Source organism: Oncorhynchus tshawytscha, linkage group LG07, assembly GCF_018296145.1.
Source record: "Oncorhynchus tshawytscha isolate Ot180627B linkage group LG07, Otsh_v2.0, whole genome shotgun sequence".
NCBI lineage: Eukaryota > Metazoa > Chordata > Actinopteri > Salmoniformes > Salmonidae > Oncorhynchus > Oncorhynchus tshawytscha.
The window spans coordinates 72,851,108-72,860,701 of record NC_056435.1 but is presented as its reverse complement, the minus strand read 5'-3'; positions in this window follow the sequence as shown (position 1 = coordinate 72,860,701).

Below are 9,594 nucleotides of genomic sequence, written 5' to 3'. Positions count from 1 at the left end.
GAGATTTGCTGTGATGTTGACAGAGTGGCATGGGAGGTTTATTGGGTTAAGATGTCAATTTTGGGACACATCCTCAGTAGTGTGCCTTCGAATCAGTGGGTGTTTCGGCCTTCAATCACTAAAGAACCCTCATCAAAGGTGACCATGCCCAAAGAGATGGTTCATTACTGACTTGCCTAGTTAGGTCAACTGATATTACTCACTGTAATATCTATGATTTGGTGTGTAAATCCACGAGCTCTCTGAGGAATGAATCAATCTCTTGTATCTGTCTCCCTGTAAGTCTACCAGCAGCAGGAGAGAGGGAAACCCCACACATGGTCAGTTAATGATGGTTTATTGGCATCACTTGTTAAACTGACAGTATTTTTTTTCCTATTTCCTGCTTTGAAGCAGATGACAAGTCACAGAACTGTGTATGAGTTGACGAATCCAGATTTAGTCATAATCACACGTCATTACATTTTGTTAGGGAGTCGTTCACATTGTTTTGCTCTAGTATCTGTTCATTATTAGAATCCTGGATGAGAAGCTTGACAGAATTGAACAAGAACAGAACAAAACCTCTGAAATCCCCTTTGAGGCTGTCAACGCTATAATGGGCTATAATCAGCTGCAGGGGTGAGACTTGATTAAAAAAATAGAAAACTTTCACAAAACTCTTTGTTGGTTTAATTTGGAATGCGCTACGTGCCATGCTCAAAGCAACACAGCGATTACATGAAACTCAATAGGAGCCAAATAAGAAAGGCTGCGTGGTGCCTCCCAGATGGTGACCCCTAGTGTTCCCTAGGGCCCATTGAGCTCTGGTTAGAGGGAGTGTTCCCTAGGACCCATAGAGCTCTGGTTAAATGTAGTGTTCCCTAGGACCCATATCAAATCAAATCAAATTTGATTTGTCACATACACATGGTTAGCAGATGTTAATGCGAGGGTAAGTAATCTAACTAACAATTCCAAAACTACTGTCTTATACATACAAGTGTAAGGGGATAAAGAATATGTACATAAAGATATATGAATGAGTGATGGTACAGAGCAGCATAGGCAAGATGCAGTAGATGGTATCGAGTACAGTATATACATATGAGATGAGTATGTAAACAAAGTGGCATAGTTAAAGTGGCTAGTGATACATGTATTACATAAGGATGCAGTAGAAGATATAGAGTACAGTATATACGTATACATATGAGATGAATAATGCAGGGTATGTAAACATTATATTAGGTAGCATTGTTTAAAGTGGCTAGTGATATATTTACCTCATTTCCCATCAATTCCCATGATTAAAGTGGCTGGAGTTGAGTCAGTGTCATTGACAGTGTGTTGGCAGTAGCCACTCAATGTTAGTGGTGGCTGTTTAACAGTCTGATGGCCTTGAGATAGAAGCTGTTTTTCAGTCTCTCGGTCCCAGCTTTGATGCACCTGTACTGACCTCGCCTTCTGGATGATAGCGGGGTGAACAGGCAGTGGCTCGGGTGGTTGATGTCCTTGATGATCTTTATGGCCTTCCTGTAACATCGGGTGGTGTAGGTGTCCTGGGGGCAGGTAGTTTGTCCCCGGTGATGCGTTGTGCAGACCTCACTACCCTCTGGAGAGCCTTACGGTTGTGGGCGGAGCAGTTGCCGTACCAGGCGGTGATACAGCCCGCCAGGATGCTCTCGATTGTGCATCTGTAGAAGTTTGTGAGTGCTTTTGGTGACAAGCCGAATTTCTTCAGCCTCCTGAGGTTGAAGAGGCGCTGCTGCGCCTTCTTCACCACACTGTCTGTGTGGGTGGACCATTTCAGTTTGTCTGTGATGTGTATGCCGAGGAACTTAAAACTTGCTACCCTCTCCACTACTGTTCCATCGATGTGGATAGGGGGGTGTTCCCTCTGCTGTTTCCTGAAGTTCACAATCATCTCCTTAGTTTTGTTGACGTTGAGTGTGAGGTTATTTTCCTGACACCACACTCCGAGGGCCCTCACCTCCTCCCTGTAGGCCGTCTCGTCGTTGTTGGTAATCAAGCCTACCACTGTTGTGTCGTCCGCAAACTTGATGATTGAGTTGGAGGCGTGTGTGGCCACTCAGTCGTGGGTGAACAGGGAGTACAGGAGAGGGCTCAGAACGCACCCTTGTGGGGCCCCAGTGTTGAGGATCAGCGAGGTGGAGATGGTGTTGCCTACCCTCACCACCTGGGGGCGGCCCTTCAGGAAGTCCAGTTCCCAGTTGCACAGGGCGGGGTCGAGACCCAGGGTCTCGAGCTTGATGACGAGCTTGGAGGGTACTATGGTGTTGAATGCCGAGCTGTAGTCGATGAACAGCATTCTCACATAGGTATTCCTCTTGTCCAGATGGGTTAGGGCAGTGTGCAGTGTGGTTGAGATTGCATCGTCTGTGGACCTATTTGGGCGGTAAGCAAATTGGAGTGGGTCTAGGGTGTCAGGTAGGGTGGAGGTGATATGGTCCTTGACTAGTCTCTCAAAGCACTTCATGATGATGGAAGTGAGTGCTACGGGGCGGTAGTCGTTTAGCTCAGTTACCTTAGCTTTCTTGGGAACAGGAACAATGGTGGCCCTCTTGAAGCATGTGGGAACAGCAGACTGGGATAGGGATTGATTGAATATGTCCGTAAACACACCAGCCAGCTGGTCTGCGCATGCTCTGAGGGCGCGGCTGGGGATGCCGTCTGGGCCTGCAGCCTTGCGAGGGTTAACACGTTTAAATGTTTTACTCACCTCGGCTGCACTTGGTACCGCCCGACCCCGCCCACCTACTGCTGCCTGACCCCGCCCACTTGGTACAGCCCGACCCCACCCACCTGCTGCTGCCTGACCCTGCCCACCTGGTACCGCCCGACCCCTGCCCGTCCCCGCCTGTCCCCGCCTGTCCCCGCCCACCTGGTCCCGCCCGACCCCGCCCACCTGGTACCGCCCGACCCCGCCCACCTGGTACCTCCCGACCCCGCCTACCTGGTACCCCCGCCCACCTGGTACCTCCCAACCCCGCCTACCTGGTACCGCCCGACCCCGCCCACCTGGTACTTCAGTCAGGATATTGTTAAAGTCGGAAGTTTACTCGCACCATAGCTAAATACATATAAACTCAGTTTTTCACAATTGCATACATTTATTCCAAGGAAATGTTCCCTGTTTTAGGGCAGTTAGGATCACTACTTTATTTTAAGAATGTGAAATGTCAGAATAATAGTAGAGAGAATGATTTATTTCAGATGATTTCTTTCATCGCATTCCCAGTGGGTCAGAAGTTTACATACACTCAATTAGTATTTGGTAGCATTGCCTTTAAATTGTTTAACTTGGGTCAAACCTTTCGGGTAGCCTTCCACAAGCTCCCCACAATATGTTGGGTGAATTTTGGCCCATTCCTCCTGACAGAGCTGGTGTAACTGAGTCAGGTTTGGAGGCCTCCTTGCTCGCACATGCTTTTTCAGTTCTGCCCACAAGTTTTCTATAGGATTGAGGTCAGGGCTTTGTGATGGCAACTCCAATACCTTGACTTTGTTGTCCTTAAGCCATTTTGCCACAGCTTTAGAAGTATGCTTGGGGTCATTGTTCATTTGGAAGACCCATTTGCGACCAAGCTTTAACTTCCTGACTGATGTCTTGAGATGTTGCAACAAATATATCCACATAATTTTCATCCCTCATGATGCCATCTATTTTATGAAGTGCACCAGTCCCTCCTGCAGCAAAGCACCCCCACAACATGATGCTGCCACCCCCGTGCTTCACGGTTGGGATGGTGTTCTTCGGCTTGCAAGCCTCCCCCTTTTTCCTCCAAACATAACGATGGTCATTATGGCCAAACAGTTCTATTTTTGTTTCATTAGACCAGAGGACATTTCTACAAAAAGTACGATCTTTGTCCCCATGTGCAGTTGCAAACCGTAGTCTGGCTTTTTAATGGTGGTTTTGGAGCAGTGGCTTCTTCCTTGCTGAGCGGCCTTTCAGGTTATGTTGATATAGGACTCGTTTTACTGTAGATATAGATATTTTTGTACCTGTTTCCTCCAGCATCTTCACAAGGTCCTTTGCTGTTGTCCTGGGATTGATTTGTACTTTTCGCACCAAAGTTAGTTCATCTCTAGGAGACAGAAAGCGTCTCCTTCCTGAGCGGTATGATGGCTGCGTGGTCCCATGGTGTTTATACTTGCGTACTATTGCTTGTACAGATTAACGTGGTACCTTCAGGCATTTGGAAATTCCTCCCAAGGAGGAACCAGACTTGTGGAGGTCTACAATTTTTTTTCTGATGTCTTGGCTGATTTCCATAGATTTTCCCAAGATGTCAAGCAAAGAGACACTGAGTTTGAAGGTAGTTTGAGGGTAGACCTTGAAATACATCCACAGGTACACCTCTAATTGATGTCAATTAGCCTATCAGAATCTTCTAAAGCCATGACATCTGGAATTTTCCAAGCTGTTTAAAGGCACAGTCAACTTAGTGTATGTAAACCTCTGACCCACTGGAATTGAGATACAGTGAAATAATCTGTCTGTAAACAATTGTTGGAAAAATGACTTGTTTCATGCACAAAGTAGATGTCCTAACCGACTTGCCAAAACTATAGTTTTCTCATATTTCAGTCGTTCACTTGTTCCTTCAACCAGGTTTCATTCCAGTGAGTAGGACGTTGACCGGCAAAGTGCACAACGACAGCAAAGGGTGACACGTGTGACTGACGATGTTGTCCCCGACTACCCAATCTGATAAAGCAGACGGTCTATAGTACTGAGAAAGTATCGTCGGACAGCGAAGGAGGTGAAAGTTCACCGTGACAGCTCTTACACCCATAGTGAGATTAGATTAAGGGTCTGCTAAGGAATAAACTAGTCAATGGTTTATAAATAACTTCATCAAAATATCATAATTTCCTAAATAGAAGTACATCTTTCTCTCTGTAGTGTGTGTAATAAAGTTATTATACAGTGTGCTGGCTGCACCAAAATGTGCAAAACAGTCGTTATACCGTATACTTGCATGCTAGCTGTATTGTAAGGTGTAAAACAGTCATACAATAGACCAGCTGTATCGTAAGGTGTAAAACAGTCATACAATAGACCAGCTGTATTGTAAGGTGTAAAACAGTCATACAATAGACCAGCTGTATCGTATGTAAAACAGTCTTACAATAGACCAGTGGTGTAAAACAGTCATACAATAGACCAGCTGTATTGTAAGGTGTAAAACAGTCATACAATAGACCAGCTGTATCGTAAGGTGTAAAACAGTCATACAATAGACCAGCTGTATCGTAAGGTGTAAAACAGTCATACAATAGACCAGCTGTATCGTAAGGTGTAAAACAGTCATACAATAGACCAGCTGTATCGTAAGGTGTAAAACAGTCATACAATAGACCAGCTGTATCGTAAGGTGTAAAACAGTCATACAATAGACCAGCTGTATCGTAAGGTGTAAAACAGTCGTTATACAGCATGCTAGCTGCACCGTAAGGTGAATCTCACTCTAGATCAGGAGAGCTGATGTTTTGGAAGAGCACATGGAGGTAGATAAGGATAATAGTATCAGTTGACTGATACTAGAAGGAGCACTACACCACATGATGGGATTGACATTACAGTCTGAAAGGCCCTTACCCATCGGGAAGTCAGGAGTATTTTTTGGGGGGGTTGCCCGAAAATTATGATCAAAATGTATATTAGTATTTATGTAGAAGAGCTGTATGTGACCTGCCTTTCACCCACACATACGGTACTAATCAGACAAATGTATAGTACTGTAATACTTGAAGTACTGTAATTCTTGGTATTCAGTAAAATCATTCTCAGAGCAGGCTCAACTTGCCCGACTGCCATAAATTCCACATATTGTCTTTCACTTAGAGTTTTTCTCATCGCTTCGGCTCATTTAAAAAAATTAAAAAAACAGTTTTAACATTCTCTAAACTGTAAGTGCAACTGTCACAGCTGTTTTATGGGACATCTATTGTATGTCTGAAAAAATGTAATAACTCACCCAAAACATTTCATTCATGCTTAGTTATTGTGTCAGTAAATTGGCCCAATGCCAAAATGAAAAGTGTTTTTTGGTTGTCATCGTGTGAGCCGTACTGGACAAAATGTTTTTTCCACCAATGGCAGTCCACCCTGGAAATGTTTGGATGTTTTTTCCACCAATGGCAGTCCACCCTGGAAATGTTTGGATGTTTTTTCCACCAATGGCAGTCCACCCTGGAAATGTTTGGATGTTTTTTCCACCAATGGCAGTCCACCCTGTACATGTTTGGATGTTTTTTCCACCAATGGCAGTCCACCCTGGAAATGTTTGGATGTTTTTTCCACCAATGGCAGTCAACCCTGGAAATGTTTGGATGTTTTTTCCACCAATGGCAGTCAACCCTGGAAATGTTTGGATGTTTCTCCACCAATGGCAGTCAACCCTGGAAATGTTTGGATGTTTTTTCCACCAATGGCAGTCAACCCTGGAAATGTTTGGATGTTTTTTCCACCAATGGCAGTCAACCCTGGAAATGTTTGGATGTTTTTTCCACCAATGGCAGTCAACCCTGGAAATGTTTGGATGTTTTTTCCACCAATGGCAGTCAAACCTGTAAATGTTTGTCATATACACATTTCAGTTTTGTTCTACTTTTCTGTTGACACTTACTGCTTACTGTGCTATACCAGAAGGTCAGTTGTGTCTAGCTGAAGGCTATTGTGTATCACACTGAGCTTTTAAGATAACCGATTTCAACAGTAGGTCAAAGTTTACCGGGAAAAGTCAATACGGTACAATACTGTAGTACACTGATAAAAGGATATACATCTCTGTATGTATACAGTACATTTATTTTTGTAGCAACACTACAACTTCCCATCTTGTTGGTGGACGTCCTGTCGCTCTTGTTAGTCTGGCCAGAGATTTTCGGCAACATCACATCTGATGTTTTCCCTTTGTGATGGGGGTGCGGGGGGAGAATCTCCTTGTGTTGGGCAACCATCCCCTGCAATGATCGCCGGTGATGTCTTCACAAGCAGCATTCATGGCATCTAACAGATACATCTGATCTTGATCCCGATAGTCATATACCATCTAACAGAGACATCTGATCTTGATCCCGATAGTCATATACCATCTAACAGAGACATCTGATCTTGATCCTGATAGTCATATACCATCTAACAGAGACATCTGATCTTGTGCCCGACAGTCATATACCATCTAACAGAGACATCTGATCTTGTGCCCGATAGTCATATACCATCTAACAGACACATCTGATCTTGTGCCCGATAGTCATATACCATCTAACAGAGACATCTGATCTTGTGCCCGATAGTCATATACCATCTAACAGAGACATCTGATCTTGTGCCCGATAGTCATATACCATCTAACAGATACATCTGATCTTTTGCCCGATAGTCAAATACCATCTAACAGAGACATCTGATCTTGTGCCCGATAGTCATATACCATCTAACAGAGACATCTGATCTTGTGCCCGATAGTCATATACTTTCCACCTCCATACTGAAAAAAAAAAAACATCTATCGGTTTCAGGAAAGGGGAGTATAGCGGAAGGAACTCCATTGTTGTCTGTTCAGGGCAGCAAACCATCTCCCTAACAATGTTGGATCGGTGGAACCTGACATTATCCCACACAATTACATCATTTGGAAAGTCTAATTAAACCTCTTTGGTGTTCTGGTGTTAGGTCTCTGTAAAGTGTATTTAGGAAGGCCAGGAGAAGCTGGGTGTTATAGAGCCCAATGTGTGGAATATGTGTGCTCACACCATTCTCAGAAATGGCAGCACGCATTGTAATATTGCCCCCACGTTGCCAATTGTGGCTCGGTGTCCAATGAGACTGCAGCCACGTCTCCTGCCTTTGGCCAGATTGAATCCAACCTCGTCCACAAAACAAGACCGTGGGTCATTTCATGTCCTTCCAACTCCATTATTCTCTATACAGTAACACAGAAACAAAATATAAAATTAGTTTTATATAGTCTATTCTAGAATCAGGCGGTTTAGTAAAGGAGAAATGTTTTCTGTTCTTATGGGTATCTACAACTTCAGGAAGTATATACAGGCATCATTGAAGTACAGTAGAACTCACTGTACAATATACAGTTGAAGTCCTAAGTTTACATACACCTTAGCCAAATACATTTAAACTCAGTTTTTCACAATTCCTGACATTTAATCCAAGTAAAAATTCCCTGTTTTAGGTCAGTTAGGATCACCACTTTATTTTAAGAATGCGAAATGTCAGAATAATAGTAGAGAGAATGATTTATTTCAGATTTTATTTCTTTCATCACATTCCCAGTGGGTCAGAAGTTTACATACACTCAATTAGTATTTGGTAGCATTGCCTTTCAATCGTTTATCTTGGGTCTGTAACGGCTGTTGTCAGGAGAAGAAGGTGAGGACCAAGGTGCAGCGTGGTAAGTGTTCGTCATATTTTAATTGAAAAAACTGAACACTACACAAAATAACAACGAAGAGAAAACGAACCAGTTCTGCCAGGTGAACAGACACTAAACAGAAATTAAACACCCACCACCAAAATGGGGGAAAGCAGGCTACCTAAGTAGGATTCTCAATCAGAGACAACGAACGACACCTGCCTCTGATTGAGAACCATACTAGGCCAAACACATAGAAATATAACAACATAGAAAAAGAACATAGACTACCCACCCCAAACTCACACCCTGACCAACCTAACACAAAGACATAAAAAAGGAACTAAGGTCAGAACATGACAGGGTCAAAATGTTTCAGGTAGCCTTCCACAAGCTTCTCACAATAAGTTGGGTGAATTTTGGCCCATTCAGTAACCCCCCAAAGGTGCGGAGCCGCAAACCCTGAACCTATAGGGGAGGGTCTGGGTGGGCGTCTGTCCGCGGTGGCGGCTCTGGCGCGGGACGTGGACCCCACTCCACCATAGTCTCGGCCCACTGGCAGCTCAGGACAGACGGGCGGCTCTGGCAGCTCAGGACAGACGGGCGGCTCTGGCAGCTCAGGACAGACGGGCGGCTCTGGCAGCTCAGGACAGACGGGCGGCTCTGGCAGCTCCTGACTGACGGGCGGCTCTGGCAGTTCAGGATAGACGGGCAGCTCTGGCAGCTCAGGACAGACGGGCGAACCTGGAGGGAGGAGACGGAGAGACAGCCTGGTGCGTGGGGCTGCCACAGGACTCACCAGGCTGGGGAGACCTACAGTAGGCCTGGTGCGTGGAGGAGGCGCTGGATGGACCGGGCTGTGGGGGAGCACTGGAGCTCTGGTGCACAGCCTTGGCACCACTCCTCCAGGCTGGATGACCACTTTAGCCCGGACCCTCCAGAGTGCAGGCACAGGTTAAACCGGGCTGTGGTGAGCACTGGAGATCTGGTGCATACCACTCGTACCTCTCCCTTAGGCTCAATGCCCACATTCGCCCGGCACGGGCGGAGGGCAGGCATAGGGCAAACGGCACCCTCCCAGCGCCCTGGAGACACAGCACGCAGCGCCGGCGCAGGATACCCTGGGCCGAAACGGTGTATCGGAGACCAGACACGCTGAGCCGGCACAACACACCTTGGCTGGATGCCCACACTCGCATGGCACTTG